This window comes from Bos javanicus, chromosome 18, assembly GCF_032452875.1.
Source record: "Bos javanicus breed banteng chromosome 18, ARS-OSU_banteng_1.0, whole genome shotgun sequence".
In the NCBI taxonomy this organism is placed as follows: domain Eukaryota; kingdom Metazoa; phylum Chordata; class Mammalia; order Artiodactyla; family Bovidae; genus Bos; species Bos javanicus.
Window position 1 is genome coordinate 23,447,178 of NC_083885.1, and position 22,372 is coordinate 23,469,549.

Genomic DNA, 22,372 nt, shown 5'->3' on the forward strand with positions numbered 1-22,372 from the left:
CTCAAGTATGTAGCAGAGGACTAAATGTCCACCAAAGAGTCATACTCTCACTTCTGTAGTATACGCTGTTAGTGGGAAGCAGCCACCAGCCAGAACTACATTTCCCAGCCTTCCTTCTAGGTGAGGTCATGTGACTCATTCTTACCAATGACAGGAAGTGATGTGACTCATTTTCAGGCACCAGCAGTTAAGAAACGGATGTGCGTTCCCCACCTCTTCCTCCTTCCACAGCTCACAGCAGATGAACACAGCAAACTTGGAAACCATTGTTGAAGATGAAAGGACCACAAGGCATTGAATCTGGGTTCCTGAATCACAATTTGGAGGAAAGACCCCTCCAGTTAGGAGTATCCATTTTGGACTTGACATTAGGGATAAATAAACTTCCATTGTATTTGAGCCATCATATAATTTTGGTCTTTAAAAGTTATAGCAATCAGCATTACCTTAACTATACACATAGATTCTTAAAAATATTTCTTTTATTCCCCTTTCTATAGTGAACTCTGGGAGTTGGTGAGGGACACGGAGGCCTGGCGTGCTGCGATTCACATGGTCGCAAAGAGTCGGACACGACTGAGCGACTGATCTGATCTGATAGTGTTGGAGGGATTTGTAACAGGGTCATCCACATGAATTCAATCCACTTGAATTCAATGGGCCTTGAGTAAGAAAATGGTGCCCATTAAGTTTGGTTTCTGGGTATAGCGGTAGAGGGGCTCTGAGTGTCACTGCATCCTGCCTGCCCCCCTGCCCCCAATACCACATTGGCTTTGAAGAGGGGCTGTTCATATTTCAGCTGAAGGTGAGCATATATCAATTGAGCCCTCCTGGAGGAAGACGAAAGACAAAACAAGCATTTGGCTTGTCTGGGCCACACACCCTCAACCAAGATAGGAGTGAACATGTTTGGGAACATCAAAGGCAGTATGATATCTTAAGCATAAGGAGATTAACATTTACAAAGGTTTGCCCCTCGGCCGGTTCCCAAGAATCCAGCAGACAGAGCCAGAAGGGACAATTAACATCACCCATCTGCACTGGGCTCTTCTGACGTCTCATATTAATTTCTTTTGAGCTTTCTGCTAGATTTAGGATGGAGGAGACAAAGTCTGGTCTCCTATTTCAACAAGAATCCTTCACACACTAGGGAGATGTTAAAAAGCACTGTGAAATGACAGCCTAGGAACCAAGTCTTGGGGAAGTATTTTGCCCTCACAGGTACCAGGCCACTTGCACTCAGACTGACAAACAGTCTTTATAGACCTTCTCATAGAGAAAGAGTCAGCACTCTCCTAGGCCAGCCAGGCAGTAAAAAGCAGGGCTGAGACTGCATGAATGGAGGCGGGGTGAGGCACTGGCTTTGTCCCTTTGAAGCAAGAGGCCAAGAATATCTCAACACACTCCAAGTACCAGCAACAGTAGGCAATGGATGGAGACCAAAATCCCTTACAGCTGTTGGAAACCATACCCTATTCAGAGATAATTGGCAATTAGTTAAACAACTCCTGTTTAAAATACTCCTCCTCCCCACCCTCAAAGACAGCTGTGTTTAAAAAGGGGCGGGGAGAGACTTCTCAAGAAATGTGGAAACCTAATCTTCAAGTCAATAAAACAAAACAGGGCTCTGGGAGTAAAGGAGTTAGAGAATTAAAAAATATGTCTAGGTAATGGAACATCTTTGTGAAAAAAATCCATTGCTCCATTTTTCTCTAGTAGTAGGACTTGGTGGTCAAGAACACAAATTTTGGGATCTGAAAGGCCTAGGTCTGAGGACCTGTGCTACCATTTACCAGCTATGTGAACTTGGCAAGTTTCTTAAACTAACAAGTCTCAGTGTTCTCATCTGTAAAACGGGAATGATAGTAATTGTACTGTGAAGGCTAAATGAGATAGGGTATGGGGCCTGGCACATAGTAAGTGTTCAGAAGTGTTAGCCCTTAGGCATACATGCTTATACAAACCCAAATTCCCCATCTGGACATTCAATTTTGCAAAGCTGGGCTTTGCAATTTGTCTCCAACCTAGTCTTCCAAACTCTTCCCCATTGCCCCATCTCCTTTCAACTGGCAACTAAAAGGAGCCAGTCTCCCAGGCCTTAATTTCCTAATCTATGAAGTGAGATAGAGAAACTAGATTCTAAGGATCCTGTCAATCTTTTCTTTCCATCTTGCAAGTCAGTTTTACAAGGACAGGTTCAAATGCCACCATGAAGCCTTCCCTGGGAAAGAATTGATTCCTTCTTGCAATGTGCAAACCTGGAGTTGAAAACTAGTGGCCCTTTTGTTTGACCTGCACTATGTTTTTAAAAATCAGAAAATGGTACCCCAAATGGTGGTTTTCCACCTTCTTTAAAAAGAGTCTAAAGACCTGCCAATCCTGGTCCCACATTCCTGGACAAAAACAAATGTTTGTAGATGGGTCACTGCTGCCCCCTGCAGGTGGGGCAGGCATTTCAAGATTTCTCCATTTCTGTGGATTCCTAGGTAAACTTGTCTGACTGCGCCCTGAAGGCAACTAAGATCCTCCCTCATCCCCTCTCCTTCTACTCCCCCTTCTCTTCCACTCTCTGTTTTTCTTGTAAGTGCTATTTCTTGCTTTCTATCTTCTGTAAGAATTACTAATGTTTATAGGCATCTTCCGGGCTTCCCCATGGCTCAGCTGGTAAAGAATCTGCCTGCAATGCAGGAGACCTGGGTTCGATCCCTGGGTTAGGAAGGTCCCCTGGAGGAAGTCGTGGCAACCCACTCCAGTATTCTTGCTTGGAGAATCCCCATGGACAGAGGAGCCTGGTGGGCTACAGTCCAAAGTGTTGCAGAGTTGGACATGATTGAGAGACTAAGCATGCATGCGTACATAGGCATCTTCATCTCCTCTGCTACAGACTGTGTGATCCTTGGGCTGGTGGTGGGAGGGACTCTCTTTTATTAGCCTGTGAAGCCCAAAGTACCTGTCCCAGTGTCTGGTTTCAGAGAGAAAATGAGCAAGATGCCTACGTATGTAACGTCACCCCCTGGGGTTGTGCAAAGTGATTGACTGAGTGACCTAGTGAGTGAGGGAAAGGATGAATAAATGATGAAGGCATGCACTTATAAAGCACCTACTATGTGCCAGACACTGGACTAAGTACTTTACAGATAGATGAATACCACATGAATGGGTCTCTCTGTTTGGTTCCCAGCTCACAGTTGGAGACCACTGCTCTGTGAAAGTTACAAACAGATATTCCAACTCTGGGACTGGGAAGTTTGGGGGCTCAGTCCAAGTGCCAGGTCTAGGTCTTAAAAAGATCCACTCTTATCAGTGGGATGGGGACACAGATATTGTGACTGTTTTCAACCAGAAAACATTGTTTGTTGTCCAAAGAGGGAGCCTCAGTGAGACCCCAAAACCAGTAGACAGAGGTCACAATAGCTGCAGAGCTAGACTACCTTCTTAGTTTCTCTTCCAGTGTCACCCAGAGCATCTGTTAGGGTTTTACTCCCTGGAGACAGAATAAAACACTCTTTGGACCAAATCTGTTTCATACGTATGATGTTTCAGAGCTTCAAAATATGTCCCCATTCATGATCTACTCGGATCTTGAAAAACTACATTTCTCTCCCTCCTTCCCACGTCCTTTAGGAAGCACATAATACATGTGTTACCTTGTACCCATTTTATCGATGAGGAAACTGAGGTAAAAATGGAGGGAAGGATTTGTTCTAGGTCACACTGGAAGGCAGAGGTTATTACTTGGTCTTCTGACTCAAATCTTTTTCTAGGTTTCATTGCAAACCTCTACATAGGTGGAGAAAACCTATCAATCCACTCGCCACTGATGCCATATCAGAAGAGAGGAAGACATGGTGGCTGTGTGGACTGAGCGGGGAAGAAAGAGGTTCAGGGAGGAGTGTGTGTGTTAGTTGCTCAGTCGTGTCCAACTCTTTGTGACCCCATGGACTGTAACCTGCCAGGCTCCTCTGTCCATGAGATTCTCCAGGCAAGAATACTAGAGTGGGTAGCCATTTCCTTCTCCGGAGGATCTTCCTGACCCGGGATCAAACCCAGGTCTCCTGTGTTGCAGACAGATTCTTTACCCTCTGAGCCACAAGGAGAACCCTCAGGGAGGAGAGACCTGGAGAGAACGTGGCTAGGCTACAGGCTCAACTCCTTCTCCCCACCCCCTTTCCCATGCCTGTCCTAACCCGAGGCAGGGGAGCAAAGACCATGGGCACAGGTTCTAAGAGAACCAAAGCAGAGGAAAGCAGGAAGGGACCTCAGGAGCCACAAGAGGAGCAGGGCGGAGTGAGTTGGAATATAGCCTCTGATATGGCGATACCTGGGTTTAAACCTCCCTTCCTTCTAGCTGTGTAATCTTGAGTAACTAACTGACCTAAGCTCTGCGGCCTCAGTTCAGTTCAGTTCAGTTCGGTTGCTCAGTCTTGCTCAGTCTTTGTGACCCCATGGACTGCAGCACGCCAGGCCTCCCTGTCCATCACCAGCTCTCTGAGTTTACTCAAACTCATGTCCATCGAGTCGGTGATGCCATCCAGCCATCTCATCCTCTGTCGCCCCCTTCTCCTCCCACCTTCAATATTTCCCAGCATCAAGGTCTTTTCAAGAGTCAGTTCTTCGCATCAGGTGGCCAAAGTTAGCTCATCTGTAAATGAGGACTGTGATTGTGCCAAGGCTGTTGGGAAGAAGAGCTGAGACTGTACATAGTAAATACTCAATAACTGGTAGCTGTTGCACGTATTAACTCCTTTGATCTCCTGGCTATACCTCCAGGAGAAAGGAACAGGCTCATCTCTAGTCACAAGGTAAGTGAGGGACCTTCCAGCCAGCAGCTCTTCCAACACATCGCTCAGCATTCTAGGTGGGTGGCCTGGAGGCTTCTGGGGGAGGCAAGCCCACACTCTCCGGTTAACAGATGCTGTACCCTATCTTCACTGTCCTGGGCTTGTCCCACTCTTAGCAAAATTTCCTGTTGGTCTAAAAGTCAGGTGATGAGACCCAGCAGGAGGTGACATTTTATGCCACCTGCAATCTCTCCATTCTCCTCCAGAAAGACGTCCCTTCTTCCTAGGCTGGGAGGCTGGTTCTGATCCATTGCCACCCCACTGAGAAGGTCGCGGGACCCCCGGACGTAGCTCCGCCCTCCCTCTCCCCAGCCCCAGCATCCACACCCCGACATTCCACCCACTGCCAGCAGCTGCCGCCTCCCTCTCCCCCCATTCCAGACCCTCTTCCTAAACCTGCCGCTCTGACCCGCGTCCCCACTAAAGTTTAACTGCACCTCTGCCTCAAAGGGCTGAAAAGAGTCAACCATCGCGGAGCCATCGAAGACTAAAAGAGAAATGAGAGCCAGAGAGCGAGCGAGGCAGATACATAATTTATGGTATGGCGGAGGGTGAGTGACAGGCAGCAGCAGGAGGCCTCAGCACCTTATCGATCCTTTCAAAAAACCTGAGAAAGGGCCCCGTGCTGAGGGCCAGGGGAGGCATGGAAGGTGCAGGCGGGGGCAAGGCCATTAAGGACGCACCGTGACCAGGCCGGCCGCCAGGGGGTGGGCGGGGGGCTCCGGCAGGTGGGGCACACACACGCGTGCCTCCGATCGATGACACCATGTCAAAACATAAAATGCATGCTTTGGCTCTTAAGCCAAATGTGCGTGAGATTTTTTAAAAGCATTGATTCAGGATGGATCAATGGAAATTGAGGCGTATCTTTTTTTCTTTCCTCCCCTGTGCAAAAAGGGAGTAATAACACTTTGCAGAGAGGGCCCCGGCAGGGGTGGCAAGAGTAAATGTTCTACCAGAAGTGCCTTCTATTCCTCTGCTGGCTACCAGAGAGCTTGGGAGGAAGGTCTCGGTGTTTGTTTGTCTCAGCTTGCCCTCCTGGCGTGGAGGCACCCACCGCAGCCAGGGGCTGAAGGCTTCCTTGGCTGCCTGCTGGGTAGGGAGCTGCATCTTGTTCACTCGGTGCTCCCCCTGTCGTCATCCCAGGGTGATCCCACTCTTTCTCCACTGCCTAAGCAACCCAGCGAGCTCTGTCTCCAGGATCCTCACCTCTATTGCTTCTACCTGCCCGGGCTACTGTCTCTATGTCCATTTCCCACACAGCAGCCAGACAACTCCTAACTGGCCCAGAGTAACATCAGTTTTCGCAAGATCTGACCACACATCTCCTCCGACCTCCCCTCTACTCCAGACCCCACTCAGAGATGCCTTTCCAACTGTCCAAACACACTGTGTTCCCTGCCCATTCCATCCCACCCTGCCCCACCCCAGGACCCTTGTCCATTTTTTTTTCCTCTGAGTGCTTAACATGACTTATAGTATTATTGTTTGTATTCTTGTTCAGTCACTAAGTCGTGTCTGACTCTCTGCGACCCCATGGACTGCAGCACGCCAGGTCTCCCTGTCCCTTCACCTTCTCTCAGAGTTTGTTCAAACTCATGTCCATTGATTTCAGTGATGCCATCCAACCATCTCATCCTCTGTCGTCCCCTTCTCCTTCTGCCTTTAAACTTTCCCAGCATCAGGGTGTTTTCCAGTGAGTTGGCTCTGTGCATCAGGTGACCAAAGTATTGGAGCTTCAGCTTCAGCGTCAGTCCTTCCAATGAATATTCAGGGTTGATTTCCTTTAGGATTGACTAGTTTGATCTCTTTGCAGTCCAAGGGACTCTCAAGAGTCTTCTGCAGCATTGTTTGTGGGTTTGTTTCTTTTTCTGTTTATTGTCTATCATTTCTTTATAGAATGTGAGTTATGAGAACAGGAATCTTGTCCTGTTCACTGCTGGGTTCTCAGAGCTTAGAACAGGGTTTGGCACAGAGTAGGTGCTCAGTAGATGTTTATTGAAATAAAGGGGAGAGGAAATGAGAGAGGAGGGAAGGAAGGGAAGGAGGAGAGGGGGATGGAGTAAAGATGAAGAAGGAAGAGGAGAGGGAAGGAGGAAAGGAAGGAAGAAGCTACACTCAAGGAGGAGACAGCAAAGCATTATGAGGCCACAGTCAGCGCTGTTGCTATAAAACATGAAAACAAAAAGAAATCCCATCACCAGTTGTGAACCGCATAGACTTTCACAGGGGCTGGTCCTCCATAGTTAGGAGTGCTAACTAGAAGCTCTGAATTGAGGAGTTAGTATCATTGAGAAAAGCGTATTATCAAAAACTGCTCTTTTGGAGGGTCAAACTCACCGTTCTCTCTGATTCAAATGAAACTCAGGCAGTGTCATAAATAAGCCTTGGTCCCCCTACCCAGCTCCTTTGGGGCGGGACATCCCTAGGGCTCGACCTCTTTTTCTCTGGGGTCCAGTAGGGGAGAAGAGGCTCATGCCATAAAACCGTGGAGCCGAGGGCTGTGGGCTTTCCTGATGTCCCAGGGGAGACCCAGGCTTCCTGTCATCCCGGGCACCAGCATCTGGGCTCCCACTTGCAGATGGAGGCTGGAGACCTGCCTTTTATTTCTCTGGTATCCTTCCTGGAGCCACATGCCATTTTTCACTGTCGTGAGTACTTCCTCGGCCAGGACCGTCAGACATGAAGATGAAATGAATCTTTACCACCCGTCAGAGAAAGAGAAAGACTGAGGAGTTAATTCCATCAGCAGGCTGGTAACCTGGCCCCCCAACCCTTCCTCCACTGCTCCAGCCCCACCTTGGAATGAAAAGGGGGCAGAATCATTTTATTTGACCAGTGTTCATGAAGAAAATAATTCAATTATTTCCCTAAATAATTTTCCAAGAGGCCAGTCTCACTCTATTTGTTATGTATAGGATAACTTAATCACAACTTTGACCAGGCAGGGAAATAGGGATGGGAATGAGGGATGTGGGGGAAGGGGAGATTAAAAAGAGCTTGTTCAAAATTATTCTCTCTCCTTTTATTTTTTTTCCAATTGCTTCAATATGTCTCTCTTCCCCTTCTCTCTCCATCTCATTCCCTCCCCATTCCCTCTGCTGGCCTAAGTCTGCTTCTCTTTCTGGTTTAATAGCGCCCCTCCCTCATTCTCATCTTCCCACTGGGCCCCATCCCTGCCTTGGCCCCCAGGCTGGCTTGAAGACAAACTTGACCCCTAATCATTTCTGACAGTAAGATCACCCCCGTGCAGAGCAGAGCAAGGTGCCCACCTTCTCCATCCCATCTCTTATTGGCACATCTTGTGGGTTTCCATTAGTGAACCCAGCCCCTGGGAAAGCTTCAATCATGAACATCTCATTCCTGGGGCTCTGTTTTGTCCCACTCGAGGGTGTCTCCCGACCCTTGATCCGGGCTACGTCATCTGCTGCTGTTCAGAATTAAGGAGGCCCATGTTTCTCCAGGTACCTTCCCCTGTACCTAGATGCGAATTTCATATACAGGTTAGTAGCCCTCAAGCCTGAAGAGGGCCTTTGTCTAGGAGATAAGGCAGAAAAGCTGGACGACTCTGGAGCCAGATTGCAGTATTTACTAGCTGTGTGATCCTGGACCAACTACCTAAACTCTCTGGGCCTCAGTTTCCTGATCTGTACAATGGGGATAAGTTATACTTCCTTCATAGGGTTTATATAAGGATTACCTGTGTTAATACTTATAAAGCACTTAGAACAGTGGCTGACACATAAGTACACATTCAGTGTTTGTTATCATCAGCATCTATCATCCCAGGTCTCCATCCTGGGAGGTGCTGTCTGGCCTGGACCCAAAGAGAACAAACCAGTCATCGTTTCTACAATTTTATTTATTCATTTGTTTTGGGCTGTGCTGGGTCTTCCTTGCTACACACAGGCTTTCTCTAGCTGTGGTGAGTGGGGGCTACTCTTTGTTGCCATGCGTGGGCTTCTCATTGCAGTGGCTTCTCTTGTTGCAGAGCACAGGTTCTAGGTCACGTGGGCTCAGTAGCTATAGCACACAGGCTTGGTTGCCCTGAGGGACATGGGATCTTGGTCCCTGGACCAGGGATCAAACCTGTGTCCCCTGTGTCAGCAGTCAGATTCTTAACCACTGAGCTACCAGGGAAGTCCCTAAGCCAGTCACCTCGCTGTTCATGAAGCTTAAACCTTGAGCAAATCACATTTCTTCCCTGAATCTCAATTTTACTATTCCCACAATGCAAGTGCTGCTAATACCCCTTTATAGGAGTGTTTGGAAGCAGAAATGAGTTAGTGCATATTAAGAGCAAAGTTGCTAACGCCAGCCAGACCTTGTGAGTACAAATCCCATCTCTACTGCTTACTAGCTGTATGACCTTGGACAAGTTACTTAACCTCTCTGTGCCCCAGATTCTTCATCTATCAGTAATACTCCCCCACCCCCAATCTCCTAGAGTTTTGGGGAGAATGAAATGAATTAATTCATGTAAAGAACTTAGCACATGGTCTGGCACAGAGTATCACCTAGGCAAGTATTAGTTTTTACCGATGACTCCCAGAAAAACATTGCTAGCCTCCCTTCTGTCTCTGAAGGATTTTTTTCTCTTCTCGTCACTCTCTTCCCATTAGGTGGCTCGGGGCAGAAGTTCCTAGTTTTTCATCTAAATCCAAATTGTTCTGACAGACTTGGCCTAGCAAGTCTTACCTCTGGAGGCAGAGGGAGGAGTTGAGATGTCACAGGGGGACCCATGTCAGTGACAAACTGGAGAAGGTGATGAGGAGCTGAAACTCCTAGACCCGGGCCTTGGGAGCTGGTTCTGGAAAAGCCAGCACCTCCCAGTGTGTCCTTGACGAGCCCCTTAATTCTTTTTGTGGCCTCCGTTTTCTCATCTGTCCATTGGAGCTGATTGCCTACTTCCCACGTTATCATGACACTTCAATAAGATAACCAAGAAGAAGATAACGTCAGATTGGAAAAAATGCCACAGAGTCCAGGGTCATCTGCTCTATTTGGGTTTTCTGGGTGGCAAGAAACAGACCCCCACTCGAGGGGCATTGTGTCATGGAGGGCACATGGGCAGGAACCAGAGAAATAAGGCCTGCCAACCTCTGGAAAGGCAGGGATTGAAGGGCAGCTCCAGTCCTAAGTCAAAAATGCATGGATTACCTATCTCTATGAGCTTTACCATCCTCAAAAAACTTGTTGGGTCTGCTTTTTCAGCCTCCCAGGAAGTACTTTGTTGCTTTATTCTCATACCTGATTTTTGGTTTTGCTGCCTTAAAACATCAACTTGCATGTGGTCTTGTTTGACTTGAGGGCCTTCCCCATCCACCCATGCATCTACCTATCCATCCCTCTATCCATCCATGCATGCATCCGTCCACATATCCAGCTATCCATCCATGTATGCATGCGTGTGTCCACCTGTCTATCCATCCATGCATTCATCCATACATCCATCCAAAAATATTTATCAATCTTCTGCTGTGCACCAGACACCATAGTAGGTGAAAGTGAAAGTCACTCAGTCGTGTCTGACTCTTTGCAATCCCATGCACTATACAGTCCATGGAATTTTCTAGGCCAGAATACTGAAGTGAGTAGCTTTTCCCCTTTCCCTTCTCCAGAGGATCTTGACAACCCAGGGATCAAGCCCAGGTCTCCTGCATTGCAGGCAGATTCTTTACCAGCTGAGCCATCAGGGAAGCAACCATGACCACTGCTAGGGTGTTATTTCCCCTCAGAGTCCAACAAAACCTGACGTAGCCAGGCCTGGTCCTAGAAGTGACAGTGTCCGGAGTGAGGCAGACCCTGGGCGTCCTGCCATTGAATCCTGGCTGGAGGTGGACTGGCTTAGGCCAGTCAAGAGCTGAGGGAGGAGGGGCTGTGTGGGATCCACAGGGCTCTGGACACTCAGCGTGGCCTGAAGGAGGCTCTGGTACCTGCAGTTCTAGCAGGCTGTGCACTCAGGACTGGGAAAGAGGAGAGGCTTAGGAAAACAAGCAGTTCACTCCGGTGCTTACGGATCAGTGGGGCAAGGTTTAACTGCTGCCCTGTTCCTCACTAGCTGATGACCTTGCACAGGCACCTGCCTCTCTGAGGCCCAGTTTCCCACCTGTAGAAAGGACACAATCACAGTGCCCTCCCACAGCCACTGAAAACAGCCAGCGATAATGGCTGAGCACACAGAGCTTAATACATTTTAGCTATTTTTCTTATAGTCTTTTCTTTTTTTAGCTCCATGCATCAGCAATTCTGGGGCCTCCCTGGTGGCTCAGCAGTAAAGAATCTACTTACAGTGCAGGAGATGTGGGTTTGATCCCTGGGTTGGGAAGACCCTGCTGGAAAAGGAAATGGCAACCCACTCTAGTATTCTTGCCTGGGAAATCCCATGGACAGAGGAGCCTGGTGGGCTGCAGTTCATGGAGTCACAAAAGAATCGGACATGGCTTAGTGGCTAAATGACAAACAACAACAAATCAGCAATTCTAGATGATGTTAGCAGTAAAACACCCCTCTCCATTTTGACTTGTAAGTGGTGGCCTTATAATTTATTGCTTACATTGAGGCATCGGGACAATAGATGTCAACTGAGACCCGTTAAGATCCTACAGGATCTGGCCCCCAGCTACTGCTCTAAACTAATTCCTTGACACTTTCTAACTCATTTAAACTGAATAGCCAACTCTTTGCTTCACAAATGTTCCAAGCTTCTTCCTACTATGAGGCTCTGCCCAAGACCTGAAGGCTGGGACTTGTGTGGGGCCGGGGGGAGGGCCCTTGCAGCCTGAGGGAGTGTCCTTCATGAGGGCTTCATGGCACTATTTTTTGGAGGTTCTCCCTACACTAAGCCTTCAGTGGGACGAGGTCTCTTTCTTACATGGCTCCTTCCCTCCACATCTTATTTTCTAGTGGTGGTTGTTTTGATATTCATGTGATTACTATTTGTGACCCCCTCCCCAGCAGGCTGTAAGTTCCATGATGTCAGAGGCCATGCCTGATTTGCTCACGTTTGTACCCTCGGCCCATGATGCGGTATCCGGCACATAGCAGGCACCCACCCGAGTATTGATCAAGTGCATGTATGCGTGTGTGATAGAGCTGAGATCCAAAACGAGCCCACATTCTTTCTACCACCCTCATACTAAGACCGTCAGCCTGGTAGGAAACGCTGTTCATATCCAGCTTGGAGACACTCTTTATCAAAGTCAAGGCCAAGATCAGTGGGAAAGGGTCAGATAAAAACAAAGGATCCAGATGTGCAAATTCTCTTCAATGAGGCAGATGTGACCCAGTGATTCCACGCCAGGCATAACGGTTGCCTCTGATTCCTCATCTCCATGAAAGAAATCGTAGCAGGTGCAAAACCCGGAGATTATCCCAAGAATTAAGATATGAAAAGCATGTTAGATCACTAAACTCCAATTAGGGAAATTAAATTGTGCACACTCCCCTCCTGATGCAATATCGGGCGTTTGCATTAGCTCTGGGCTCCGGTTCTAATAAAATTAAAGAATAACACTTTAATTGAATTGTGCTTAAAAGGATCATGCTGACAAATGTGATTGTATCTGGCTGGGATACACACCTTCTCCGGCAATCATTAAATCCAATGAAATGCCAGTCTCAGGATCTTGACAGTTTTCTGAAACAATCTGTGAACCGTGCTGTATCTTGGAGTATCTAATCAATTTAGAGCCGCCTCATTAGGACTTGGCTGCTAACGGATACTTAAAAATCAAAGCAAATTACTGCACTCCATGGATAACTAGCTAATCATATCGATACAACATGGCTGGATTGTGTTGCAACAATTCATTTCCTCTTTAAGAAGCCACTGTCACCCATAATTTAGGGATTGAGATTCATAAGCCTGACACAGACAGCTCCAATGTCAAGGATTTTCCTGAGCTCAGCACCAACGGGTACATGCCACCCCAGCCGGTGAGGGTGAGCTAAAGCCAGCCCCAGTCTCCTTTGATTTATACCCTACCTGCCCCCCAAGTTCATCCCTGAATAATGATTCCAAGACTGGTATTGTACAAAAAGGAACTGGAAACTTAGAGATGAACAGCATATTTCCTAGGATCACAGAGCAAATTAGTAGCACAGCCAAGATTCGGCTCTTCTTGACATGACATCAAATTTTCCAATATCACTTTAATGGGCATTTAGAATTGTGATTTTCCCTTCATTGACAGTTTACTTGGGTACTTCTTTAATATCCTGACTATTAATAAACAGTACCACCACCATTATTATTATAATGTGAACAGCTTATATTTATATGGAACTTATAAATTGAGTTCCTTTCATTCTCTCAACAATTCTAAAAATACATTATATGACTATTCATCATCATTAATCACTAAGTCCTGTCTGACTCTTTCCAACTCCCTGGACTGTAGCCCACCAGGCTCCTCTGTCCATGGGATTACCCAGGCAAGAATACTGGAGTGAGTCGTCATTTCCTTCTCCAGGGGATCTCCCCAATTCAGGGATCAAACCTGTGTTTCCTGCGTGGCAGGTGGATTCTTTAACCACCGAGCTACCTGGGAAGCCCTCTGTGATTATTGACTTGGCATTAATGCTATTCACCAAGTATTTCTGGCTTTCTCTCTCCAGAACACATGGACTGCTCTTCGTTTAATTGGAAGGATCAGGAGACTATATCTGGCCATTGAGTATGAACAGGGGAGACATGTGTTATTTACAGGCCAGAGCACGATTGCTGGTTCAAGATCTTTATCGTTCTTTCTCCTTCCCATTATCACCCAGCAACATTTGGGTTGGTAGCCACCCTGAACAAAATGAGCAGAAACTCCTCGATGACACACAGTGGACTTGTAGCATAAGTAAGAAACACACCTGTGTTGTTGACAGCTTTGGGGTTGCTCGTTACTGCAAGATAACCAAACTTGCCCTGCTTTATGGAGTTATCATCACCATATTACAGATGAGAAAGCTAAGGCACAAAAAGATTTGATGGCTAATACTAGGTCCAGTTCAGGCACTAGCAGTACATCTCTAAAGCCCAGAAATCTCTTTGGTTCCTTCTCTATTTCCTAGTTTCTCTCCTTGTCCTGAGGCAAGTCCTTGATAATTATTTCTAGGCCTGCAGGGCTGACACTAAGCAGTGGGTGCCAAATCTCAGTTTAGAGACTCAGGTCTGACTTATCCAGAACACTCAACACTGTCACTCAGATCAGGGCTGGGCAGATCTACTTTTTTTTTCAATTGAATTGTAGTTGATTTACAATGTTGTGTTAGGTTTAGGTTTATATGTACAGCCAAGTGATTTAGTTATAAACAGACGCACATATATATTAATATATTCTTTTTTCAGATTATTTTCCATTATAGGTTATAACAAGATATCAAATATAGTTCCTTCTGCTATATAGTAGGTCTTTGTTGGTTAAATATTTTATATATAGTAGTGTGTATATGTTAATCCCAAACTCCTCATTTTTACCCTCCCCCCATCCCTCTTGGTGGACTTTCCTGGTGGCTCACATGGTAAAGCATCTGCCTACAATGTGGGAGACCTGGGTTCAATCCCTGGGTCAGGAAGACCCCTGGAGAAGGAAATAGCAATCCACTCCAGTATTCTTGCCTGGAGAATCCCATGGATGGAGGAACTTGGTAGGCTACAATCCATGGGGTCGCAGAGTCGGACATGACTGAGCGACTTCACTCACTCACTCACTCACTCATCCCTCTTGGTAACCATAAGTTTTCTATGCCTCTGAGTTTATTTCTGTTTTGTAAATAAGTTCATGTGTTTAACTTTTTTAGTTTCCACATGTAAGTGGTATATGACGTTTGTCTTTTGACTTACTTCACTTAGTATGAGAATTTCTAGGTCTGTCCATGTTGCTGCAAAATGGCATTATTTCTTTCTTCTTTATGGCTGAGAGATATTCCATTCTATATGTGTACCACCTCTTCTTTATCCATTCCTCTTCGATGGACATTTAGGTTGCTTCCATGTTTTGACTATTGTGAATAGTGATACTAAGAGCTTTGGCATGCATGTGTCTTTTAAATTATTACAGTTGCCTCCAGATACTTGCCGAGGAGTGGGGTTGCTGGATCATATCATAAGTCTGTTTTTAGTCTTTTAAGGAACCTCCATACTGTTTTCCATGGTAGTTGCACCAACTTACATTCCCACCAATCATGTAGGAGGGTTTCCTTTTCTCCACACCCTTGCCAGCATTTATCTACTTTTGAATATGTTCTGTTTTAGGCATCTGAACCGTTGACTTTCTCTGAAGTCCCTTTGGTATCCTCTAGAGATAAACATAGTCTAGCAGGTATTTTATGAGAGCCATGTTTTACCAAAGGACTGAGTCTCTGATGGAGATATTCCAGGCACAGTGAAGGTCCAGGTAGAGATCATTAAACAGGGACTTTTCTGCACTGTCCCTCCCCAACCCCTACCCCCAGCCTCAGCCGCAGCCATGGATATGAGTTGTGGGCAAAGAAGGCCCTGCAGTTCTGTTCCCTGGATCATGCCTCGCCATTGCCCTTGCAAGATAAGTTTAAGGGATGGGACTGGAGGGAGGGAGCTTGAACCCCCAGCTCTAGAAGAGGGAAATGAGGGAAGTTTGCAAAAATTGTATACAGCTTCAGGAAATGTCTGCCCTCCACCAGCCATATCTGCGTCGGTTAAGACAGTAATTGCAGACCTTCCCCGACACAGAGAGAGGGCAGGATGGCAGGGGCTGCTATTATCATGTTCTCTCAGGCACAACAGCTTGTTTACGGGAGGGCTGTGGACTGCGGAGCGATTGTCTGGTGGCTCCGGGGGCAAGGGCTGCTGCCCCAACCCCTGCTTGTTCTTGGGCCCATGCCAGGAATCCTGGTGACCAGTCCTGGGAGTGTCCCTTGCAAGGATGCTTGGTGGGGGGAGAGGGGTTACTGGGGTGCAGAGTTTTCATGCATGCATGTGTGCTCAGTCGCTCAGTTGTGTTCGACTCTTTGTGACCCCATGGACTGTAGCCTGAGGCTCCTCTGTCCATGGGATTTTCCAGACAAGAATACTGGAGAGGGTTGCCATTTCCCCCTCCATTTCCCCAACACAGGGATTGAACCCACCTCTCCTGTGCTTCCTGAATTGCAGGCAGATTTTTTTTTTACCACTGAGCCATTGGAGAAGCCCTTCAGACTTTTTACTCAGTTCTATTATTAGCTCCCATTCAAGCCTGATTGCCTCCCTACCTGCCACACACAGGCCCAGAGAAGGCCAGCCCAGCTCCAGGGGGGCTACTTCACTGGAAGGCCCTGGGGGCCTAAAGGTGCAGAATCTGCCTCCCTCCCTGGACTCTGTTACTCTCCCACTGTGGGACCCTGGAGGTTCCATCTCCTGTCACACCCTCCATCTTTCATTTCTAAGTGAGTCCCACTGGGTTAGTGCTTATATATGTTATAAACCTAATCCTTTCAAAGAGGGGGATTGCTTCTTGTGGATGCTGAGGTTCAACACAGATTATTTTTATTTCAATATCCCTCTGATATTTATAGGTATGTTGCAAACAACAGAAAACTATGATGATAATACAAACAAAAACATATTAATGAAAGACTGAAGAGTGGCTAATAGACTTCTTGAAGACCAGTGTACAAGGATGGAAACCCCATAACATCAAATCAAATGGCAGAACTGGTCCTACAGAGCTTGGGGTGGGACCCCTGCTGGCATAGATGGCAGAGTTGTCTCTGCATCTTTCCATGTTAAGTTTCTCTCTGTTCCTTTTCTCCTAAGCCCTCAGTGATTATAGTTGTTGATACCAGTGTGAATGTAACCACAAAAGCAGACATGGCGTTGGAAAGTATGTCACTTCTCAGTTAGAAGGTGGTCGGATATTCTGAGAATAGTAATCAATGTAAAAACTTTACATTCCCAAGTCCTCTACAATCTAAAGGCTTCTCTCACATATTCCCCCTCCAACTCTGTATGGTATATATCAGTCCTGCTGAACAAAATTTCCAGTTTCTCTCCCCTTCCAGGCATAGAGGGATTATATTTTCTTCTCCTTAAAGTTGAGTGTGGCTCTATGACTTTCCAAGATCAATAGATGTGGACTTCTGAGTAGAAGCAGTTCAGATTAATTCACAATTCTCCACTTTCACTTCACCCTGTTATAATGACCAGGGATATTCCAGATAGTGGTACCACTACCAGCCTAGCTGAATGAAGATGACATGGACTAAGCTCTGTGCCAATGGGATAAACATGAGTATGTGTGAGCAAATGCATCTTTCTTGTCTCAAAGCACTGAAAATTTGAAGTTGTTTGTTACACAGCATGACCAGCCTGTCCTGACTGATACACTTAGTAAGGTAGGGGTTACAATTTTTATGATCTCCTTTTTATACAACAAATAACTCTGGCACAGAAAGTTAGAGAACCTTGCTCAAAGTCAGACAGGTAAAAAAATTTTAGGTGTAGAATGCAAATCCCAGTCTAAGTCACTCGAAATCCCAGGCCTCTCTCAGCAACTCACACAGGGGAGATGGCAGAGTCTCTACAGAGACTGATTACAGCCAGCAAGGAAGGCTAATAGAACACATGGATGTCTCAGTGGCTGGAGTACAAGTTTTCAGAGTCACCTATATAAAAGACCATGCTGAGTGCCAAGTACGTTTACACTTCAAAGTTTTCCAAGCTTAATAGTGAAGCATTCTGAAGGTTTAAATTAAAAAAAAAATCATAGTTCTCAAGTTCTTTCCAACAGCCAGGGAGGTCGAGAAGATGACAGATGTGTTTGGAGCCGTTGAGCTTCCATTCTAAGAAGCAGTCTCTGGCTGTAAACCTGCTCTCAGCAGTGATGTGCGTCCCAATGTCTGTGGGTGGGCATGCAGTTTGCAGAAGAGAGACTCTACTTTCTGCCTAGAGAGCTCCACCCTACCTTCACGTGAGAAGCAAGCATCCCAAGTGGAGGCCTGTGAGACAGGTGACTCAGGAAAACGCCAGGGGGTATTGGAAGTTCACTGTTACTTTCACAGGATGATATTAGGGGGCTGCACCTAGAAGTAGGTGGGCTTCCAGGTGGTGCTAGTGGTAAAGAAATGCCTGCCGATGCAGGAGACATAAGAGATGCAGACTCAATCCCTGGGTCAGGAAGATCCTGGAGGAGAGCATGGCAACCCACGTTAGAATGCTTGCCTGGAGAATCCCATGGACAGAGGAGCCTGGTGGGACAGTCCATGGGGTCACAGAGTCAGACCCAACTGCAGTGACAGCATGCACGCAAGCACTGGGGTAAAAAGAGAGAGATGCACTTGAGGGATGGGTCAGAACCATAACTCTCATGCTCATTCCCTTGTGCTGTGAAGGTCCTTGCAAACCCAGACTTCAATGAGATGACTCCTTGATTCTTTTTCCATCCCACACCACCATGGGTGACCTTTCTCCTCCTGATTATTTTCTTTCTTTTAAAAACACTTTTTATACATCCCACATCTCTCCATTGGCAGGTATTTTCAAGTTCTGAAGAATGGTAACCATTATCAGTCCTCAAGATACTCTGCTTCCTACAGGACAAAGGGAAAGAGGTTCCATGCTTTCTGTGTCCTTAATAGACCCCTGTGAGGACCCTCTCAGCTCAGCCATTGCAAACCTCAAAAGGAAGCTAGGGATGAGGTTAAGTTCATGACTGAGTGTGGATTCCACTTCAGCCTCCGCATCCAAGAGACGTGTACCAGTGATCTTCCTAGATTACCTGCAAGGCTGGCACACCCTATCACAATAGGCATTCATTTTCTTTGGAGTCGGTTCTGTTGGCTCCCGTGTGGAGGAGGGGCCATTTTTCCCATTCACTTGGCTTTGCTGCTGCCCACTGGGAACTACTACCATCCTTCCCCCTCCACCGTCATTATTGTGCTAGCATTTCATTTCTCTCTCTCTGCTCCCACTTGACCCTAGCTTCTTTCATAGAGACTATTACATCAACTGTAAAAAGATCTGTCTGTGTGCAACCCAGGAGAAAAGATGCTTTTGATCTTAACTGTCCCCCTGAAAGGGGGCATGGACTCCTGCCATATACACTCTCTTATTCGATCTCCCACCTAATTTGTGATGGTTATATCATAATCCTCATTTTGTGCATTTGCAGAATCCAAATGAAGAGACATGAAGTCACTTTTTCAAGATCACATAGCAAGTTAGCAAAATTTCAAATCCAGATAGGCGAAGTCTATATAATGTAAGGTAATGCCAGCTGTAAGACAGATAAACTTCAAAATCTCGGCAGTTTAACAAAGAAAAATATCTGTTTCTCACTTGTGTCTAGTATCCTGACAGGGAATTTCTCTTGCACTCCGGGACTCAGGCACCTTCCTTTCTGTGGTTCTGCCCTTTGCAGTACTTGACTCTCCATGTTACCCCAGGGACCTTTTTAGTCCAGCCAGGTGGAAAGGGAAAGAGCAGAGAAGATACACAGAGGGCAGTTTATGGGAGAGTTCTGAGTACCACTCACCCCCAGGCCAGACTCACTCTCTCCCATGTTGAACAGGCTCTGAATCCCCTCCTAACATCTCTGTAGCCAGCTGCTACTGACGGATTGAAGTTGATACCTAAGAAGAAACTCCCCTGCCACCTTGATTCCAATGACTCAAGCAACACACTTTCTTGTGTGTGTGCCCTCTAGTTTGGAGGTGGTGTAGGCTGTGCAGGAAGGGCATCAGAAAACCATGTCTGAAAGTTTTGTAAAAGGTTTAGAAATGAGCAGGAAATAAATGGTTGTACGTGCTGTTAAGTTCCTCCTTGTGGATGACCTCCACATTTCTTAGTCTTTGAGCTATTTTACATCTCTGAAAGTTGTGGGAAACTAATAAGAATTCAAATGCTTCTCATTCATTGAAATGCAAATGAATTTTGTTTGGTTGGAATGCAATTGATTAATGCCGGCCGGATGGATTATTTTTGCGTCTATTTGTAAATTCATTTCCCGCTTTCTCAGTTGCCTGTATGCGGGGGTGCTTTGAGTTCTCCTTTGAACAGCTGTAACGTCGTGCTTGTTGCCTCATTAATTAATGAATTAAATAAAATCTTTGACACATGTTCAGTTTATATTTGTATGTGAATCATGACTTTACTATATATATATATATATATATATATATACACACACACATACACACATATGTATAGATAGAAAGATAGATAGATAGATAAATCTTTTAACAAGTAAAAATCCCCAGGGAGAGAAGGAAAATTCTTTGATACATTTCACTCCCTTGCTTCTGCTTTTCAGGTGCCTAAAACTCATTTTAGAAGAGAGTCTGGGGAAGGATATTTAATTCCATCTTGCAGCTTAGGAAACTGAGACTCAGAGAGGGGACTCAAAGATGCCAGAGCCCACACAGATAGAAATGGTGAGGCTAAGAGTTCAGATCCACCTGTGTTTGACCCTAAAACCTGTGATCTTAACCACGCTGCCCCATTTCTCAACAACTACTCCTTGAGCTGAATGGGATATAAACAGGGATAGATATTAACACCTTCCTCATTTGGTAAATTTGAGAAGGCAATGGCACCCCACTCCAGTACTTTTGCCTGGAAAATCCCACAGACGGAGGAGCCTGGTGGGCTGCAGTCCATGGGGTCGCTAAGAGTCAGGCACGACTGAGCGACTTCACTTTCACTTTTCACTTTCATGCACTGGAGAAGGAAATGGCAACCCACTCCAGTGTTCTTGTCTGGAGAATCCCGGGGACGAGGGAGCCTAGTGGGCTGCCATCTATGGGATGGCACACAGAGTCGGACACAACTGAAGCGACTTAGCAGCAGCAGCAGCATTTGGTAAATGATGAAACTCAGGCTCAGAGAAGTTAAATGCACATTCCCTGAGGTGAATGGGATATAAACAAGGGTAGATATTAACATCTTCCTCATTTGATAAACGATGAAACTCAGGCTCAGAGAAGTTAAATGACTCAGAGGTAAATCTGGATCCAGAACCCAAGGCTGAACCTCTGTTTCCTGGGTCATCTTTATATAATCCAAGTGAATATGCTTCTCTAGTTAGGATGTTCCTTGATCATCTTTTTTTTTTTTGTCAGGGAAGATTACTAGGTGGTTTTGGTTCCTAAAATGCTCTCTGAACCTTTATTCATAGAAGCATAAGTGAGACAGGAACCTGGGCCAAAACGGGCAGCATCTGCCTCGTAGGGCTCAGGCTTGGCCCCTGGAAACGGCCAGCAGCTGCAGAGCTGGCATGGGACGCTCCTCCGGGGCCATGGGAAGGTCATGGTCAGTAGACGTTCTTGCTCAGAGGGCTGTTCTCAGGATTTGCTAAGGCAGAGCAGAGTCAGGACTGGGAGGCTTCCCAAGTGTGGAAGGCTCACTGGCTTAGGGATGAGGCCAATCAGAGTTCAAATCCTGTTTCTGCCACTTATCAGACGTGTGACTTTGAGCATGAAATGTGCGACACCCCTCTGGACTTCAGTTTCTTCCTCAGGAGAATGGAGATCACCACCCTCATGTCCCAGGGGGACCCCAGTCCAGCCTGCCTTCCACTCAACCAAGTCCCGTGCCTGGGGAGTGCTTCTTTCCAGAGTGGATGCTATTGTTCAGTTCACCTACATCACATGGGCCTGCAGCCTCCTGGGTCATGAGTGGCTGCTTGGCGGGGTGGAGTGGAGAAGGGTCTTTAGAACTGTTTCACCTTTCCTCATACTTCTTTCCTCTCTCCAATCATCAACCTCCTTCCCTTCTGCAAGATGGCTGCAACTCATCACAGATGGCTAGTTAAGTTCATTGACATCTGATCACAAAGGGTAAGCAGGTCCATGGAAATATAGCAGAGAGGCCAGGACCAGCACCTAGACCCTCCTTTGCCTGGAGTCCGAGCTGGGGCCTCTCCCTAATAAGGCTGGTCAGGTTGTGCCCTAACCATCTTATTTATCACGTCCCCAAGAAAATCCACCCTAGAGATGCCCGAGGTCTGCCCCTCTGTTCAAGCTGGTTGCCGGGCGATTGCGTCACCACTGGATCCTTGTTTTCGACTTCTCAGGCCCAGGTCCTGCGGGAACCCTCTGTAAACTTCACCTCTTGTCAATGGTCCCCGTTCAGGAAAATTGGCTCCTTTGACACCGTTTTAGACAAACCATAATGTGTGTGGAGCTGAAAGAGGTTCTATTTACAAGTCTGCAGGAAATAGCCCTGGGCAGAGGATGGTAATTGTAGGGTGAAGGTTCACTAGGGGCGCAGAGGGGAGCAAGGTCCGCCCTGGGGAGAGGGTGCTGTGATGGGCGAGAGAACGTAGGAGCTGCCTCTATCCCCATGACCCACGACAGAGGGGTGGACCTAGGGCGTGGAGGACTCTCCTTCTGTATCCTCCAGGATCCCTCAGCACCTTTGTGCTTCACACTCTCTACTGGGGTGCTCTTCCCCCAGGTGTCTGAATGGTTCATACACTCACGTCCTTCCAGTCCCGCTTCAAACATGAGCTTTCCTGATCTCCATTCCCAGCCCCCTACACAGTCTCACACACACACACCACACACATGCATATGTATACACACTG